Source organism: Pecten maximus, chromosome 3, assembly GCF_902652985.1.
Source record: "Pecten maximus chromosome 3, xPecMax1.1, whole genome shotgun sequence".
NCBI lineage: Eukaryota > Metazoa > Mollusca > Bivalvia > Pectinida > Pectinidae > Pecten > Pecten maximus.
In genome coordinates, this window is record NC_047017.1 from 23,576,574 (window position 1) to 23,597,851 (window position 21,278).

At 35.5% G+C, this 21,278-nt stretch overlaps 1 protein-coding gene across 2 annotated transcripts in view; it reads left to right on the forward strand.

Annotated features, from left to right (window-relative positions):
• The first annotated feature begins 397 nt into the window (after positions 1-397).
• The window catches only part of LOC117323629 (1-phosphatidylinositol 4,5-bisphosphate phosphodiesterase beta-4-like), a 108,107-nt gene continuing 87,226 nt past the window's right edge, over positions 398-21,278 (forward strand). For both annotated transcript variants that reach the window (XM_033878952.1, XM_033878953.1), the window contains exon 1: positions 398-652. The gene's annotated coding sequence lies outside the window, so the exon portion shown is untranslated. The remainder of the gene's footprint in view (positions 653-21,278) is intronic.

Below are 21,278 nucleotides of genomic sequence, written 5' to 3' on the forward strand. Positions count from 1 at the left end.
GGAAACTGATGAAATGCAACTCTCACTGGCCTGCATGGTCAAGTTTCAATTTATATATATATATTACCAGAGACCTATATACTAGTAATAGTATATAGGTCTCTGATATTACATAGTCTACATAACTACATGCAGATACAAAAGTTCATCCCTGTAGTGATACAATTCAAACTTCTTTAAATTTTAACAAATATCATCGATGGAAATAAAGATAATGAAATTTATGAAAAATTAAATGACAGCCATACAAAATTATGTTGCTGAAGTTTCAAATACAACAAACTATCTTAATTTTATACATACACACAAATTATACGTATATGTATTCTAGTCGACCATATATATACCATTGTACAATATAATGATAATCGGATCAAACAGCACAGTCGCTCTTTCCCTTCCTAAGAGTCTAGAGGTGTATTTGAGTGTCTCCTTCCTTTGACTACCACGCTCGGACTTAATTTCCCCGGGAATATTCGCGCTGCTGAGGAGAGCGAGAGCAATACCAATCACATGATCGTTAGGCATCTTTCGATTGGCTGGTTATGTCAACATAATACGGTAGTGAGTGAAAATGGCAGAACATGAAATGCCAACTCGGATGAAATAAGAGGATCGCTAGAGCTTCACATTGAATGTTTCGTTGTTAAAGGTAAGTTGCATTTATTTAGAAGTGTCAGCTACTCGTTGCCCAAGCAGTGATCCGTCTGTGTGAATTTGACTGTCTGCCGAGAGCACTTCCAAGGCCGGTTGGCGAGGAATGTTGCTGGAAAAACCATCACTTTCTCGCCCTACATCTAAGACGGGGGGATATTTGTGTAAATAAGGCATGTGAGTCGTGAAGAGACTGTATTGAATGAAAAGTCTTTATCTCCTGTACATAAAAGTGTTAAATCCAAGTGAATTCTACACCGTTTATTTCGTTGAATGGATGTGTACCGTTCGGCTGGCCATACCGTGTTTGGTAGACGGCAGTGGAGCGTGCAGTACGTGTGTTGTTTTTATTGACAGTTTGCCTCGGAACACCGATTTTGATATCATGTGTATTTAAACCCGGTCAAAAGCACATGTAATGTCTTATTTCTCGATTCCTGACGTCACAGCTTTCCGAGCTTTAGGGTATTTATTCCAGTATGACCTACATGTATTGAAATATCATTACTGATTTCTCATCTGTTGCGTTACGCGTACATTACATGTTGATTCGAGGTGAAATGTTGCCGGATTTACTTAATTATAAATTTAAGACATATTACCTGGAAATTTGATATATGTTCAGATAAGAAGGCATACTATCTTAAATTGTAAGCCACACTTTAGATTTGTCACAGACACTAAAGCAGGATGGTGAATTATATTATAAGTTCTTCTATTTAATTAAAATGCTTTCATTTCACTCCTGGTGACAGTTATTGATCTTTTTGTTAGGTAATCCAAGCCTTTGTCACAGGGATAAGAATGGGCTACAGTTTAAATGCTTTGGAGGTGTAGGTAGACACTACAAACTATTAGTTAAGATAATATTGTGGCTACCATGATCACAGAGTAAAGGAAAAGGTGTTAAATCTAATTTACACTATATATTGTAAAATCAAACTGTATAACTAGTAAATTAATTAATAAATCCTTACTGTAATAGAATTACATTTTCCCTCAACTGCAGAATTTCCTAATCTTTCCTGGAAAAGCCAAAAACCATGGCTATCACTAGCTCTTTTGATTGTATGATGTTATATATCCAAATAATATGAGACATAAACTTGTTGAGTGAGATCTTACACTGAAAATAATAAATAAAACATACATAAAGAGGATTTCATTAATTTCAACAAAATACCTGGTATATGTTTACGCTGTTCTTTGTGACAGATAGAACAGAATATATTCAGTAAAAATAAGATATACATACATAATCACATGCCGTTACACATGCTAACATTTATAACAGGTAAGGTGTTAGCAAAAAGGAAGCAGCTAATTATATATAATATGATATGCCACTATTGCCACTCATTAAGACTTAATTGATATAACATATACTTCATAATCATTTATCATGCCAGACACAATCACATTTAAAGCTTATTTAAAAAAAAAAACCCAGTTCAGTTCTTTTAAAACGGCTAGTTTCATCATCACTCGGAAAGCACATGTATTATGGTATAGTTTTCAAAGGCAAATTAAAATACATGTAACGCATAATCTTGATAATCTATATACAGTTATGACATCACATGACAGGTTTATGCATAGCACATCTGCAGGTAAGAATGTTCAAATGGTATAAGATCAGAGCAACTGGGGAGTTCGGAGGTTCCTGGTTCGAGTCCAGGTCTGTTTGTTGAATTTTTCCTATTCTGTTACAATTGAATCATTACAACAAGCCACTGTACGATACATATATCACAATGCATATATGCCCCCTTACAATATTTTGGGAAATTATGTGAATTTCATACTGATATTAGAACAGTTTCTGTTCTTTTCAGACTGTATATACTCCAATTTACAGTGATTAGGTCAGTTTAGGACTACAGCTCCAGGTGTTGCAGATAAATAAGAAATAATGGCTGCCTGTTACTTTCAATATCAACAGGCCTAGTGAGCTTTCGAAATTTGTTAGCATTTCGTCAACTTCACAATTTATGATGCTAAAATTTCATTATAAGAAATGAAGTTGTCACAAAATTATTATAAGCGCTTTTCTAGATACGTTATTACAAAATTTGTCAACATTGTCACGCTCACAAGCTCATTTCAGAATTTTTACAAATGCAAGACACAAAAGTTCACTAAAAACCCAGCATTTAAAAATTTCTTATGAAAAATTAAGGGTATCAACTTGGTTTATGGGTTGTGTATAATGGATTATTAGTGATGTTGTTATTCACTGATTTCAAAGGCATACCTTACTCTAAAATCCGAAACTGCACCCAAATTGTATTCATATCGACTGTATACTAGCATCTGGTAACAGTTCAATGCGTAAATAAATGCAGATAAACAGCTCCACAATTCAATGAATTTTATTATTTGCAACATTATATTAGATTTCAAAAGAATGAAGAGTACATATACATATATAATCTGAAGGGTGTCATTATTCAAATAAATCAAAATGTGGCAGATGTGACATACACCAGCAGTGTTTACCATCTGTCAACTCGAAGGGTTGTATATAAAAGACACACCTATTATATTAGCACTTTTCAATACAAATTGAGAATTATAAGACCTAAAATATATTTGTACCTACGAGGCGACTGAGAAAACTAATATAGGTTGAAAGAAATGTCAAAATCTTGACAGGGAGGTGCAGTAGCTCCGTAATTCTATAATTGAATTTCTGAATTTTCAATATTAATTTTCTATGTCAAGTACATGTGTATGCTTAATGTGGTTATACTGTTACCCATCTTTGCCATGGCACAGTAAGACATGCTGTATCCTCACCATGGCTTGTTATGCCATTATTAGGATAGATATCCCATTTGCCATTGGTGAAAATAGATTGACGGCAACTGGTAATGTTCTTCTTGTTACCAGTATATTTTAATTGTTTTTCACATACTGTAAAGACCTTACTGCTGTTTGAATTACTCTGAGTGTTCCGAAAATGCTTCAGTTGTACAGTGGAAAAATAAATTGTATGACTCTGGTGTGCTTGATTGTATTTGCCAAGTAACAATACATCTCGATACCCAAAGTCTGTATATATTATATCGCATCCCCCCTCCCAAAAATAGTCGATTTGTTAGCTTACCTGCTCAAAGGAAATTAAGCTGATTTTTTGGTGCAGTGTCTGTTGTATGGCTGTCCGGCTATTGTCCGTCTGTTTGTCCGTCGGTCTGGCATCAACATTTCCATTTAAATAACTTCTTAATAAGCAAGAGGCCAAGTATCAAGATATTGAGCCAGTATACATAGCATGCAGGATTGAAGGTTACCAATGTAAGTTTGTTCAAATAAATTACCTCGACTTACATTCAAGGTCACGGCAGTCAAGTGTCTGAAAAATATTTAAACATTGATATCTTCGAATTCCTCAATAACAAAGAGGCCAGAGACCTTATATTGTTTGTATGACTTTGACCTACATTTAAGGTCACCAGTGTCAAATATTCTAAAATCTCTAAAGTAACAAAGAGGCCCAGAGAGGACTCTTGTATCAAGATGTATACATGTACTTTATGTCATGATACTCCTTACAAAACACTCACTATTTCTTGAGAGGTTGTGGGAGAGGCTTTCTCAGATTTCATATGTAGAAATCATGTGTAAAAAACAAGCAACATCAACAGAATAAACAGAAGGAGTCATACTGATGTGTAGATTAGCTATGAAATTGTTTGCATCCATTGTGTTAAATACCATGTTATTTAGTTACTGGAATGAAGCTTACGCATTCCACATAACGTCATATAATGGTAATGATTAACAGATTTAAGTAAAACATGTTAAAAACATTATTAGCACAAATAGTAAAAACATCATGATGAGCGTCATGTGGTGGATCGGAGTGAACGCTTGTCCTCCTTTTTATTGTTCACTTGTGTATTGGCATATTGTTACTCATCACTTTTTTGTTTTTTTATTTTTACAAAGCCATTAAAAACAATTATCAAACATGTCATACAATAAAATCAAAATGAAGTGTGATTTCGGGATTGGTTGACAATAAGTCATTATATCGAAAAAAATGCAGTAAATTTTACAATTAGTCGGAGGTAGTGTATTAACCATTAATAGATTCTCACACTACTAAATTCATACATCATAATACACTACTACACAACTATGATGCATTTCAATATCCTTGGATCCAAATTGAGGACACTTTTCTGTAGATTTTTGTTGTTCTCGCTCTACCAACTCCATTAGTTATCACATAGTTCTGTTCCATCAAACTCGATAACTATCATCTCTTGTTATGGTATATAATTACAGTATTTTCCGGCAGTGTGATTCTGTAATGTCTTCCATCTTTTGTTGCGTAATTAGTTAATGATTAAGTTTGTTATTGTTCTTTCTCAGTAGTCTTGCATTGGTCTTTACTCTTTACTAGTTTCTCCTAGGTCCTTAATTTTACATATTCAGTTTTTAGAATGATGAAAAATACCAAAATGACTGACAGATAGCTGTATTCAGTTTTGAGAATGATGAAAAATACCAAAATGACTGACAGATAGCCATCTTGTATTTTCACATTTGTGTGTTATTATTATTCTCTAAAAGATGTCATGGCTATTTTACAACTTTGAGATGAAGCTTAAGGTTCTCTTAATCTTTGACCCTAGTTGTTGCATGATCAGTGATGAGGCTTAATGGAAAACAAATAAAAAGAAGAAAAAGGATTTGTGAAAGATCGAACCTGCATAGAACCAATAAAGAACATACAATCGTTGGCTCTGAGATCTCTTTTAGATCTCTTTTTATATGTTTTGTATGACTGATTTTTAAAATGGCTTTTTGGGTATGTCATCATTTGATTATGTAAGGTACTGTTGTAACACAGTAATCTATAATATTAGAAATATTGTGTTGGAAATAGAAAGGAAATGTCATGATTTGGATTATAATTCGTTTTTATTTTCATGTATCTAAAAACTGTTCTGGTCTTCCCAAATGTCGTATCAATACACATCAGTCTAGAAGCTGATATTAATTATACAGAACAAAATGCAGAGGATTCGATCGAAGGAACTTATTTTAATTATTACACATTCTTCCTGTACACATTTATTGGATGTCCGTCTTATTGCTGTTTGTGATGTCGATCTGCCATTTAGATTCTGAAGCATTCATTACCCAGAGACACATACTATCTCGAAGCTTGATGTATTTAATATCCGTACCAATCATCGGACGTATGACTGCTAAGGGCCTCTAAAGGCTTTTACTAGGAAGTAAGGATAGAGGCCAAAAAATATCTATTCTGTAGGAAAATGGACTGATCATCTACATGATTCTGGAACTTGACAGGAATCTATTGGGATGCCGACTGTATTGATGTTATATGGTTAGGACTCATTGGCCATTGTGGATTTTATATACCAAGGCATCTTTCCGTTCGGTATGGTTGAATGCCATATGGCTTGAGCTCCCACATACAACATATATGCAATGGGACCCAATTCAACTTCTCTGAAACCACATTGCTCAAACACCCATATTGTCTAATTATAACATATCACATGGTCTTTGTTACATCCAGGTTTAAGGTTTCTATTATTTTCATGTAGCAATAGTTCTATCAGCATTAATATACAAAAATATAAAATGCATGAATTTTAAATGAGCTATTTTACAAGTTTTTAAATCAATTGAAGCAGAGTACTAGTATGGTATGTAAAAATTAAAGTGGAATTATTCCCTCATGATCAGCTTTCAAATATTGCTAGAACATTGAATTTTCATCAAACTCTTTGATAACTACTTTTTAACTGGTACATATGGAGCAGTCTAGTGTTAGAACAGTCAGTGTGATTAGAGGTGAAGGTCCAGGTAAATTGGTTCAGCCTAGAGGCCATAACATTTGATGGGCCTCATCAATCGGTACCTTACACTGTACATAAATTGTTGGTTAGCGAAAATGATTGCGATATATAATTACAGGTGTCTGTACTTACTAATATTGTAATTTGTAAGAACTGATATTAAACTGGTTTATTACTTAGATAATTATATATTTTCTACAGTACCTATAAAAACATGATTCTTAGATAATAATATATTGTCTACAGTACCTATATAGAATTGGTTACTATAAGTCTGATCCTCAACAAATTAACTTTGAAGGATTGATACTGATGGCCTCTAGATACATGTGCAAACAACAAATTTTCCCCCCAAAACCATCCAAAATCTTTCTGTTGTATAATTATATGTGAATGTCCTCATGGTGGAATATTTTGGTTATACATGTAATGTTGAAATTAAATTTGTGATTTTGTGTTTATTTCCATGAACTATATTTTTTTGCTGGGAACTGTCGTCTGTAGTCGTGATGTCATAAGAACAGGTCCCATTGACACCACGAAATGTGACTTTGGAATGCAATTACACTGTTCCAGGTTGAATGATTGTCCTATAGAACCGTAGACAAATTAATCCTAACATGCTGACTGTAACCTGCGGTGTATGATTTGTCTGCATTCTTGTGAGAATTTCCAAAGATGGCAGTTTAGTGCTTAATTAACATAGGTCGACCACCTTAGGACATACTCCAGAAGGAATATTGAACAAAGTTCTGAAAGTATTGAATTGTCTAATTTAGGTATGTAGATGTATTATGACACTACAAACACGACTGTGACTATTTCTGGATTTTAAAAAATGGTGCCATTTTCTGGCTTCTGATTGGTGGAAATTAGATATGCCTGATTTTTCTGAAATTTGGTACATATAGGGGGTTTTCAATGATGCCTAGAACAACAGCAACAGTTTCAAATAATGCAGTTGCCATGGTAATGAACTTGAGGCCTCTGATTGGTCAAAATGTAGAAGTATGATTTTGCTGAAAAATGGTACATTTTAGCATGTCCATCTGTCATCCGTCATCTGTCAATTGCAACTTTTCTTAGAAAGATAGCTACTTTGTCATGAACAACTTAACAGATTTTAACCAAATTTGGTCTGAAGCATCTTTAAGTGAAAAAAACACAGATAATGTATAAACAGTTTCTTTAAAATCCCTGTTCTGTTGGATGAAAAGATTTGACCCAAACAATGGGTCTGTGCCCATATATGGGAAAGATAGCATATTAGAGATAAATCCTTTAGACTACTCCTGAATTACCAGATGGATTTTTGCCTTTTTTTATGAAGAATATAAAATGAATGAAGGGAGACAATCATGCAGAATTGGTAAATAAGGAATGAAATTGGCTAGTAATGCAACTGCAGCTTGTCTTATTTAGTGAAGAAAAAGAAAGGGAAGTTTTCTTAATTTGAAAATTATTTTCCATTTTGACCATTTTCCGTTCATACTATTTATTTTCATTTTCTTTGCAGTGACTTGCAGCTCTAGTTTATATTGTAAATTTTCAATGTTCAAAGAAAACAAGCTTTAACAGATCTAGAAAGCTGGTATTTATTTCCTGGCAAGAGAACACAGCATTTTCGGAAAAAATTTAATCAGTTCTTCTGGGCTTATTGCTTGCTTGGACTCAATGTAATATGTTATAGGTACAACTGTACAGTAATGTACATGGCTCGATATCATTGACTCAAAGCCATTAAGGCTGTACATGTCTAATTGCACAGTAGTTCATATGCATCTCTTTGCAGCTAGGGTCTGTTTACTGTACATTGCCAAATATTGTTATTTTTAAGTGGTTAGTCCCAATTAATTGTACAAGATTTATTAGCATACTGAGTTGGAAACTGACAGAAGTGACTACCATCATATTTAATTCATATGCCTTTTTATGGCACTGCTCTGACAGTACATGACTGCAGGTCCCTTGAGCATGTCTCAATCTCAATGACTCAATAATATGGCTAAATTGTAGTCAGGTCCAGGCATGTCCTGATTGGATAACCCAAAATCAATCATATTTTTTGTGTGGTCGATTCGAAGGTGGAGAGATAGGTCCCTACTTTACTCTATCTCTTGATAAAGCTCCTGTAACTGCATACCTGGTACGTCAAATTGATATACGTCTCAAGGGAAATATAATATGTCTAACTGAGGATGCAACAATTACCATTGGACATTGCTCCCTAGTGGTGTCATGGTAAAGAGGTAGTGAAACTAGTAGTATTCCGATTGTTTCCAGTTTGAAATATGATTGGAAGTTGAAGTGCAGGGCTACTGGGCTGCCTCTGTGTTGTCTTATTGGTGTGGATGTTCAAAGAAGCAGAATCTAAGTTCACTTTAATTTACCCACTGCATTATGCATTGGGAGTAGGTGATCTGGTAAATGAGGATTTGGATAATGTAGCAACCTCGAATAAGCATATGCACAGATTTGTAACAATATTTGCTGATGGAGTGTTTACAATGTAGACTGCAATTGTATTATTGTAAATGACGTATGCTTATGGATACATGATACCACTTGAAACATGCACGACAACATATATATATGAATAGGGCCACTAGAATGACCTCTAATAGAATACACCAACAAAGGTATTCATCATACACCAACAAATCCCTCCTCCATTCCACTACAACTCTGTCTTAAACACTGTATTTCATCTTCTCCGGACATGCCGATCACCACTTCATGATGTCACATTGTTATCTTGGGTGAACACATTATTACGTCTCTATCACCAATGTCACCAATGTCGCCAAGATAATACAGCAACATGCTGACTGGTAAATGGGACATTCGGCACATGCACAAATTGTCACATCCAATTACAGAACCTACGGAGACATGCACATTTATCAATGGAAACCATGACTCTTCATTAACCATTCCATCTCCCAGTAGCACTACTCCACCTTATGCCACCCTCCGCCATATTGTGCCACCCTCCGCCACCCTATGCAACTTTATATAAGGGCTGCAGACTCTACTCACTTTACCTCTGATGAGTAACGTCTTAGTAACGAACCTGGCCAGGTATTTTACTAAGTTGACGACATAGTTCCTTTCACAGAAAGCATGTTTGTGTCTTTTTCCCAGTCAGTTTATAACTGATATGTCTTAGGGATTTAAAATTCAACTTTTGACGTTTATTTGCTTATCAAGTTGTACTAGGTCTGTGAACATATACATGAGTCAGCAACTAAGTTGTTGGTCTTGTAAGTGTCTTGGTGACTACAAAGTCCAGTTAGTAAGATATGTATAGGTCTCAGTAGTAGTGTTCCGATTAATCAAGCTAGTTGAATATCACTTGTTTAAGGTATGACAAATTAATCAAGGAAGAAATCTGTAGACAAGTGTCATGAGAAATGCTGATTTCATGATAAACAAAAGAAAATGTACATGCCACATGTGGTTGTCGTTCATATCATATGAAATACAAGCATCAAGCTGACTGGTATGGCTGGATCAGTTAAAGCATTATGAAGGAAGGAAAGAATGGATAGACAAAACTAAAACTGATGATTGATCAGGAAATTTCAACCGAAACCCATCACTAGGTCTCAGTGACTCTTAACCCGTTTCTCAATGTATAGTACCAGGGTGACAGGTTCATGTCTCCATGAATCGAACATCCTGTAGATATATACTGAATACAGGAAGTTCATGTCTCAATGACTCAAAACACCTGATTCATCTATGTTGACAGGAATCATGTGTTATTACTATATAGACTGGAATCGTGTAATTACTATTTACCAGCTGTTTTTAGTTCAGAGATTGCATATGAAAACTAAGCTGATCAGGGATTTGATATGATTTCTGATTTTGATTTGTTTCATGTCAGTTCCTGATATTGTACTTGTGATTGGATATGTGTATGTATTCCTGGATCCGTGGGGACAGAACTCGAGAATCAATGGTGTAAATATCTGTGTGGTTGTAGATCTGTACAAACGATGTTGTTTGACCAGAATGTTGATACACTCATTATTAGTAGTACCAGTGGGACATCGCTGTGTTGCTTTCATTTAATCACACATGATACATCCATATAGACATTGATTCTATCTAAATGTCATAGTGTCATAGGTGTATTATTTTTCCAACTGCATCCACAATATGTAGTTGTATATCTAAATGTTAAGGTCGAATTGGAGTGTGGTGATATGATGGGTGTTTATTTTTTTGGGACCATAATATTGTGTCAACCATCATTAAATGCTTTTTCAAACTGTCATTAACAGTTATCATCATTGCAGATTAAATAACGCCATTTAATTAGACAAGAATCTAGAAAACATAGGCAAATGGTGATCTTTTGTGCTTTTTGTTCAGTTGACCTTTAACGCCTGGTTAGGCTGACCAATATGGTATATCCGACTTGGTGTTGAATGAGATTTCACAAACATGCAATATGCTTCTATATCTCAGGAAATCCTGTTAAATCTTAATCTTGTTCACTTGTATATATGTACAGTTGTCGTTTTCAAGTAATATGTAAGTGGGTAGAACTAATCTATGGTCACATTTACTAAAACTACATACTTCAAAGTTTTTGCCAGACGTAATTAGTTTTCTTGGTATTCACAGTGCATACAATATTAGTGTTATTGGATATGTTCGGGGTGACAAATAAAGCTAAATGCCAAGGTTGTTGCTGAAATAAGTAGATTTTCAGCTTCCATTGACTTTGTAAAACACATTTACATCTGAGAGAAGATTATTGGCACTTGAAATGAGTCTATTAAATTGACGTAAACTTTGGTCTTATAAGGTCTAACTCTAGGTTTGTTTTATATGAGATTGTTACAGCTTTACATATAGAAACAGAAAGCTTACAGTGGTATTTCTAACAGCAAATCTACATTGTAGATGTGTACATAATATAATTCAATCTAAATACAGAGGTATCATTTTAATACTCTTCTGATGTACGGTAACAGCTGGGTATTTCAGTAAGGCATTCTAATTTATCATACTCAATGTCACATATAGATTAAATAGGGTTTTAAATTGTTAAACAGGTAGTTGTACTGTATCGTACATTGGATATTTGTGTTATGTTAAAATTTTGATATATATTGTATTTTTTCCCCCTCTTATATATGTTCATATTATGGTGTTTGACACAGGATATTCACTTGTGTGATAAACATCTGTAAATCTGTTATCAGTTTTCACATTTAAGAGTAAAAGGCTGTAATTGTAAATGAGTTAATTTTGCCTTCACTTCAAAGTTACAGTCACAAATTCATGATCAGATCATAAAATCAAAAAGGATTTTATATCTAGAGGAAAGGATTTGGTAGATAACAACGATTAAAGAAATGCTGAGTTATGAATAATTTCGTCCCAGGTTTTTCAAGTTTGGTACATCTTTATTCAAACACCCTGGAATTGGTCAGTAAAATCTTGCATCCTGTTATTTATGATTGCATGAATGAAAATGATAACACATTATTGAAGAAGGCATATATTATTTCTTTCTTTTTTGATATGATTATGACAAGAAGTTTTTGGCAGGATGAACATGGACAATATATAATAGTAGTGTCATGTCTGTTTGTCTGTACAGCCATCATAAACCTTTTTGTCTGGAGATCTTATCGAATAACATTTCAAATGGTCTCTTGAAAAATTTGTAGGCATATTTATCATGACATGCAGACAATCTATTTGAAACCAGTTAACATTAATATAATGGCTGACATGTTTTTGTTCTTTCCAAATTGTAAATAATTGAATATTTTTTAGATCACCTGAGACAAAGTTTCAATTGATCTATTCTAATCGCCTTTTGTCCGTCTTTGTGCATCAACCAAAGATCAATCAAAATGGTGAACTATATGGTCCCTTCCCCACAGGGGCCTGAGGGGTGGGGCAAACTGGGTCAAATTGTCTGAAATTTCAAAAAAAATCTTCTTAAGATAGGGTAGAAACAAATGCTTTCATAGATTGAAGAGTTTTAAAGTGCTTAACCAAATTGTGAATTTCATGACACTAGGGTCTCATGTTTCCCCCCGGGTGGGTAAAATTTACTGTTGTTTATATATGGAAATCACATTTTTGAGCACTATTTCTTGATTTGCCATTGGAAATGATTATAACTAATTTGGTTAGAATTATCAGGATAGGATGTCAGTTGTCATGCTTCGTTCGTCCGTAAACAATTACATTTTCGACTTCTACTCCAAAACTGGTGAACAAAATTCAATAAAATTTGGCTGGAAGCTTCCATGCCCAAAGGTTGACTAACATTGTGAATTATATTTTCCCGACCCCCCAGAGGCCTGAAGGGCGGGGTCAAAAAGGTCAAATTGACTAAAATTTCAAAAATCTTTATCTCCACTCCCAGATATGGTAGAATGAAATACTTTCCACAGATAGAAAGGTCTTAAGGTCCTTTACCAAATTGTGAATTTCATGAACTTGGGGCCTCGCTTTCCTTCTGGGGAGTGGGTAAACTTTACTAATGTTTATGTAAAGAAATCACATTTCTGACTCATTTGTTTAATTTCAATTGAAATTTATTCTAACTTGATTTACATTATCAGCATTAGAATGCAGTGGATGGCATGCACGTGTTGGCCCTGACTGAACCCCTGGGGCTTATGGATGGGGCCAAAAAGAGTCAAATTAACTGAAATTTCAAAAACCTTTTTCTCAAGACCCAAATAAGGTAGAGTCAATAGAGTCATAGATGGAAGAGTCTCAAGGTGCTTTGCCAAAATTATGAATTTCGTGACCCTAGCGTCATGTCTTTTCCCCTGTGCAAATGTCGGCCCTGACTGACCCTCAGAGGCTCATGATTGGGGCCAAAAATGGTCAAATTAACTGAAATATTTCAAAAATCAGGTGACCGTTAATGGCCCATGGGCCTCTTGTTTGTATAATGGCATATTGGCAACATTAAGGGGAATAATTGGTATATAGAAATTAAGTCATAATAAAGACAAGACTGTGTCTTCCTGGCTGTCTTTGTGGCAAAGGTTGGCTAAGAGGAGGTGGAGGCCAGTCAGGCCACAGACACAACTACTAATGCCACTGATGTCAATGACAGAGTAGGTGTGCATGAGGGCATATGACCAGTATTAGTTTTAATTTGAATCGGTTATAATTAATAACTAAGTTGGTGAATCGGCAAGTGGCAGCAGTTGCTGGAGTGAAGGGCTACCAAGTTTGTTAAAATAAATGACCTTGACCTTCATTCAAGGTCACATGGGTCAAATAGGTTTTAATCTTCAAACGACTTCTTCTCAATAACCAAGACGCCCAGGGACTTGATATTGGGCCTGTAGCATGCTGGGGTGAAGGGCTACCAAGTTTGTTAAAATAAATGACCTTGACTCTCATTCAAGGTCACATGGGTCAAATAGGCTATAATCTTCAAATTACTTCTTCTCAATAACCAAAAGGTCCAGGGACTTGATATTAAGCCTGTAGCATGCTTGGGTGAAGGGCTACAAAGTTTGTTCAAATAAATGACCTTGACCTTCATTCAAGGTCACATGGGTCAAATAGGCTATAATCTTCAAACGACTTATTCTCAATAACCAAGAGGCACAGGGACTTGATATTTGGCCTGTAGCATGCTGGGGTGAAGGGCTACCAAATTTGTTCAAATAGATGACCTTGACCTTCATTCAAGGTCACATTATAGGTAATTATAAGCCATGTGATCTTCAGCAGTACACGGAGCCATACCATGTGTAAGTTCGGCTATTGTTGGTCATAGATATTGGCTACCCATAGATTAGAAATATGTGTTGGGTATGGTAGACTTTGTTTTGATGATGAGTATTTCCAACACAATTGACATTTGTAAACAATCCCATAGCTTACCTCCAATTTATGCCCATTGTATGCAGAACCTATGAGCCATACGTAGTTGGCATATGTCGAAAAAATGTTATATGTACAAAATTCTTCCACAACCTCCACCTAGCTACTGCAAGGTACTAATGCCAGTTTATGCAAAAGTTACTGATAACTTATTCAACATACGCCAGTGTACTAACCAAATTATTCATATACAGGCGTTATACTCTGGCTAAATCGTCAAGGTGTGACAACAGGGCCTTTAAAAAGTAGAAGTATCTTCATAAATTTGTTATGAAGGTTTTACTTCGTGGCTTGATCAGAAAACCCAAAAATGCAACCAGAATTCATTAACATTTTTTTACCTATTACTTATTAATATGGTACTGTACTTATTTAATAACAAAAGATGAAAAATTCTGTGAAGCTTTTGTTTAAGTCCAGAAGCTGTGATGCTGTTTCAGGATGGTTTGAGTAAATGTAGAAGACAGACAGAATCTACTGATCTGACTTAGGGTGATGGATCATGGGTCTATGACAGATCTGTTACAAATGTGATGATGCACACCCAAGACATTGGAGGAGACTGAAGCTTCTGTCTCCTGTGTTAGCTATATGTAAACCATTATCAATAACTACTACACAAACAAAGCAGAATTATTCAAAAGTATAGGCAATAAACACTTATCACAATCTGTTGGCAGTTCTCTGCTTAATTGTCTTTTTAGGTCATCTGACCCGAAGGAAATGAAACTCTGTTCGTATTAATGAAAACTCAAACTGACCCGATAGCTGCTCGTACACACCTGGTAAGCCCCCGATAAGGCAAGATGTCAACAAAAACCGTGAGGCTGTGGTCTTAGCAGGCAATAGAGGATCAAACTATATGTGACAGTTTTGTTGTTGACAAAGCTTCTTCTCTGTCATATGCCTATCCAATTTTCCGTCTTAATATATGTGTACACTTACAGCACAGAAAAAAAAAACAAAAAAAACCTTGTATAGAGGATATATCTGGAAACTGACTACCTTTTCAGCATTCTTGTAGGTACACTGTACATGTGTAAGTATTGGAGAAATCACAACATTCAGAAATGATAAAAAATAGTATTGTATGTATTTTGTATGATTTTAGTAGATAATGAAGCGAAATGTTTTTCCATCTTTTCACAACAAGCACTGATCTTATTTGTATAGAAAGTACATTTTGGTGTAAATTACACACATAGTTACCTCTAAGATTATGCATGTCTAGCTAGCAATTTTAGGTCAGCATTTTGGCATCTGGGATATAATCAATGCATAATTAATTAGCTTTGATTTTCATTTGGCTGAAAACTTTTGTCAATATCTCGTCAATTTTGATGATGTCAGTGAAAATAAATTACTGTAAGGTATCTTTTTATTCATTAATTCAACCTGAGAGTCTTTACCCTGACACTTAGTTTTTTTTTAAACATTTGTTATTAGCTCACCTGAACCACAGGGCCAAGCAAAGCTTCTGTGTATGCTGTGGTGTCGCATCCATATGGTGTCAGCTTTTCCATTTTAATGTCTTCTTTACATTAATCAAGAGGCCCAGTGTTACAATATAAGGCTGAGAGGTTTTTGGGATGGAGCCCCACAAAGTTTGCAAAAGAAATGACCTTGACTGATGTTCAAGGTCACAGAAGTCAGATTGATTAAAACATTAAAAACTTCTTCTCACAAACCAAAAGGTCTAAAATCATGATATAAGGTCAAAGGTGTCTTTGTTAAAACCTCTAAATTACTTCATCTGATTAACTGAAGGGCCTAGAATCATGATATTTGGCTGGAAGGTTCCTGGGATTGAGCCCTGCCAAGTTTGTGAAAATAAATTACCTTGACCAATATTCAAGGTCACAAGGGTCAATTTGTCAAAAGGGGTAAAAATGACTGAAATTTTCAAAAATCATTTGTTGGATTTCTATTGGAATTCATTCTTACTTGGTTCAAATTACAGCATTGCAAAATGGATGGCAATTTGATGCTTTATGCCCTGACTGACCCCGAGGGGCTGATGCCAGGTCAGGGCTAAAAAGGGTCAAATTAACTGAAATTTCAAGAAACATATCTTCTCAAGACCCAAGTAAAAAAGAATCAAATACTCTTCATAGATATGGAAGGGTCTTAAGGTGTTGTGCCAAAATTATCAATTTCATGACCCCGGGGGTCTCTCGTTTGCCCCTTGGGAGGAGGTTAACCTTACTATAGTTTATGTAGGGAAATCACATTTTTGACTATTATTTGCTTGATTTCTATTGGAATAAATTCTAACTTGGTTCAAATAAGCAGGATAGGATGACAATTTGATGGTATGCATATGTTGGACCTGACTGACCCCTTGGGCAGGTGTCAAAAAGGATAGAATTAATTGAAATTCCAAAAATTATCTTCTCAAAACCCAAATAAGGTAGAATCAAATACTCTTCACATATAGAAGGGTCTTCAGGTATTTTACCAAAATTATGAATTTCATGACCTCTGGGTCTCATATTTGCCCCTGGGAAGAGGTAAACTTTACTATAGTTTATATAGGGAAATTACATTTTTTTGACTTTTATTTTTTGGATTTCTTTTGGAATTAATTCTAATTTGGTTAGAACTAGCAGTTTTTGAAGGCAGTTAGATGATATGCAAATGTCCAGACTGTCCGCCCTGGGCTGATGGGCTTGATCAAAAAGGGTCAAACTGACAGAAATATTTCAAAATTCAGGTGAACGTTAAGGCCCATGGGCCTCTTGTTTTTTTGTTGTTTTTTTTTCATATCTATATTATATGCATTGTTAAAGAGATGTGTGGAATTGATTTTTATGGCCTAAATATTTGTTTTAAAAGGTCTTACGAAGTTATATCTGATATAAATACATATAGCAGAACTGTTCTTTTTAAAGTTGTATGTGCATTACCCTGTGGTTAATCTCTCAACACATTACCAGAACATTGTATTTATTGATGTATATATATAACTTCTGAACAGAGTTTCAGCTGACATTTGTATGTACATGTTGGATCTCCCAATGATTAAGCTGAACTCTGGCACCCAGTATTCTGGTAGTTAATCAATATCTGTCATAACAGCTGTTCAGTTTGAATCAGTTTAAATTAATTGTACATATAGATTTGTAGCTGTTTCACTGTCTACTTTCATGCTCTTTGCTGATGGCAAGCATGTAGCTTTGAATCTGTGGCCATGAAAAAGCATGATGAGGAGAGTATATCTTGTACAAGATGACTTCTGTGTATATAACTGTCAAGGTAAAATGTTCTGTAGTGAAATATCCGTGTGGGAAGGGTATAGGTTGAATATGTGACGTCTGTATCCAGTCCAGTCTCCTTCCTTTTGAGGAGACGATACAGCTGCCTTTCTTCCTTCCAAATCCCAGTACATAATGCAGTCTCCTTCACTTCCAGAAGAAAATAATTCTGCTATCTTTCTCTCCAGTAGATAATACCTCCCCCCCTCCTCCCCCCTCCTCTTCCCAATACTAATTTAGCCACCCCCCCCCCCCCCCCCCCCCCCCCCCCCCAGTCCCCCCTCCAGTAGATAATTACAAATTCCAGCCACATATATACCCTTGTCTTTCTATGCAAACCCCCTTCCCCTCTCCCCATGACCATGGATTTTTTAGTGGAATTCCATTAAATACCACTAAAAGTAATATTTATCACTGGTATTCCTGTTGAAGTACCACTGGCCGTCCACTAGTGTATGTATCAGTGGTTTTATCGGTGGTGTCTTATATATAGCTACAATTCCACTAAATACCAATAAAATTTACCACTGGAATTCCATTGAAATGACCATGGTATTCAGTCATGAGCCAGGAGTAGTTAAAAGTGTCAAAATTTACCAGGATATTTTTGTTTCAGGATAAGCAATCTCTCTCTGAAAACACCTTGGTAAGATTATATAATTAATAGCTTGATTTACAGGGCTGGATTGACTGGGGCATCTAAATTACTGGTCGATGGGCTTAAAAATATGAAACTAGATAGTACAGCAACTTGATTATGCAATTAGTTTTTGGCTAGATTAAAGAGGATGCCTAGTTAATGAACAATCTGCTTTTTAATGGTTTTTGTAGCTGATTTGGTTAATTCTAATGCAACGATTTAAATTGCACAGAATTTGATCATTTATCAATTACAACTACTTCAACTATATCTAAATGTCATTTGATAACACCTGCTGACCCTCAATTCAATTTTGAATACAACACAGCATTCATGTTCAAATTTTAAGGTGAAAAGGTATAGGTTCAGGTATTCTAGAATGATAAAAAGAATGAATTTGAATATTGAAATAAAGTCTGATTGCATGTCAAGGTTTTTAGCTGAAGGGCTATATGCGATTGCTTAGAGAAGCTCTTAAGTAAAAGTCGAATGGATAGATTTATGAGGGACAGATCATCAACAAATCCACCTTCCTATAGTTTCAATTCAATGTAATCAGGATACTGGTAAAATTGTGTACAAAACTGACAGTGTTGATAAGGTAAGCACTTTAATTTAGAATTAAATATGGTGTCGTAAATCAGGCCTACTGGCTGGCCTCTGTACTCCTAAAGCTGTACATTTTGGTGTAACTGCATGGTGATTTATTAGAATCACTGATAAGTTTCATACAGCATGCTATATATAGTTGAGATACACAATATGCATGTAGCTCTGGATCTTACTGGTCCTAACTTACATTTACTGGTAGACATTATTTCATACCTGTAAACATCATAACAGGTGGACAGGTGAGTATATCGTCTGCATAAAGTGTATCAGGTGCTCAGGACTAAATCAGGAATAACTACTAGGTATTTATGAATATGCACATTTGATTAGTCTGGAGGTAATTTAATATTCCTGTTAAAAGAATGGACTTTAGTCCACATACCATTATCAGATTCAAATTGACCTACATCCATGGTCAAGAGTACAGGTCTGTGTGTAAACAATCATTGTTATTGCTAATACTTAAAAAGGACTGGAAGGATATTTCTTAAACTTCACATGTAGGTTCCCCTTGGTCTCTAGTTTTTCCTTGTTAAATTTTTAGTCTCTTGGGTAAAAAATTTAAAAAATGGACGACAGGCAGCCATCTTGGATATTGAAAGTTGAAGATTGTTGTTGTTATTTCTTCAAAGTACCGGAAAGATGTTTCTCAAACTTCACATGGAGGGTCCCCTTGCAAAGATCCCTGATTGTGTTCATTCAATCTTGAGTCAGATAGGGAAAACAAAATGGCAGACAGGTAGCCATCTTGGATTTTGACAGAACTTGTGAAGTGTGTTATCAGTATTTCTTAGATCAGCTGATCTTTCTTGGACTTCATATGTAGGTTCAGCTTGTTATCAAATGATTCAGATGAAGAGGTAAAAGTAGAGAAAAGATCGGTCTTTCAGGACTAATAAAGAACATGCAATGGTGGGCTCCACCTGGATCCTTCTGGGCAATCTTGTTTGTAACATGTTTAAGATATATTCAAATTCTGTAAATATATATATATACCTGTCACAGTGATAGAGACATGTCCTTCTCTATGCTGTTATGTGACCATTTCACCAAGTAATATTGCTGTATGTGTAATTTTCCTTTTGGAGGTATATATGTTACAAGTGGTGCTTTTGGTAATTCCTTGTGTATTGTACACCATTGACAGTGCCAAACTCTTACATAATTCAATGCATTTTCTATTTCGACTCCCTGAGGCTGGAATGTGAAATATTTCCATCTTGGAACCAGTCGTGATACATATAATTCTTGAAAAGTGTTTGATTAATGTTGGTCACATGCTGAAAATTGCTGCCATAGAAATGACAACTTGTTCCTGCAAATGGATGTACTCTCAGAAATAAAACTAAGCAAGTAATCCTTATTCCAGAGAGTTTCCTAAGCCTAGCTACAGGACACTGGAAAAGATATATTTTGTACCCAACTGTACTGTCAGGAATAAAACAAAATACAGGTAATCCTGATTGCAGAGAGCTTGAGTCTCCTAAGCCTTCAGGACACTGCTAGTATAGCTGTATCTTGTCCCTGGCTATACTCCCAGGAAAAACTAAACAAAATACAGGTAATCCTGATTGTTGAGGCTCTCCTAGGCCTACAGGACACTTGTATAGCTGTATCTTAAACAATATACAAATAATCCTGATTGCCAAGAGTCTCCCACAGGACACCAGAATTACTGTATCTATTTCCCGACTGTACTATCAAATATGATCAATATACAGATAATCCTGATGTACTAGTGTCTCCTAGGCCTACAGGACACCGGAATAGCTATATCGTGTACCCGACTGTACTATCAGATATGAAACAAAATACAGGTAATCCTGATGTACTAGTGTCTCCTAGGCCTACAGGACACCGGAATGGCTATATCGTGTACCCGACTGTACTATCAGATATGAAACAATATACAGGTAATCCTGATGTACTAGTGTCTCCTAGGCCTACAGGACACCGGAATAGCTATATCGTGTACCCGACTGTACTATCAGATATGAAACAATATACAGGTAATCCTGATGTACTAGTGTCTCCTAGGCCTACAGGACACCGGAATAGCTATATCGTGTACCCGACTGTACTATCAGATATGAAACAATATACAGATAATCCTGATGTACTAGTGTCTCCTAGGCCTGCAGGACACCGGAATAGCTATATCTTGTACCCGACTGTACTATCAGATATGAAATAAAATACAGGTAATCCTGATGTACTAGTGTCTCCTAGGCCTGCAGGACACCGGAATAGCTATATCGTGTACCCGACTGTACTATCAGATATGAAATAAAATACAGGTAATCCTGATGTACTAGTGTCTCCTAGGCCTGCAGGACACCGGAATAGCTATATCGTGTACCCGACTGTACTATCAGATATGAAACA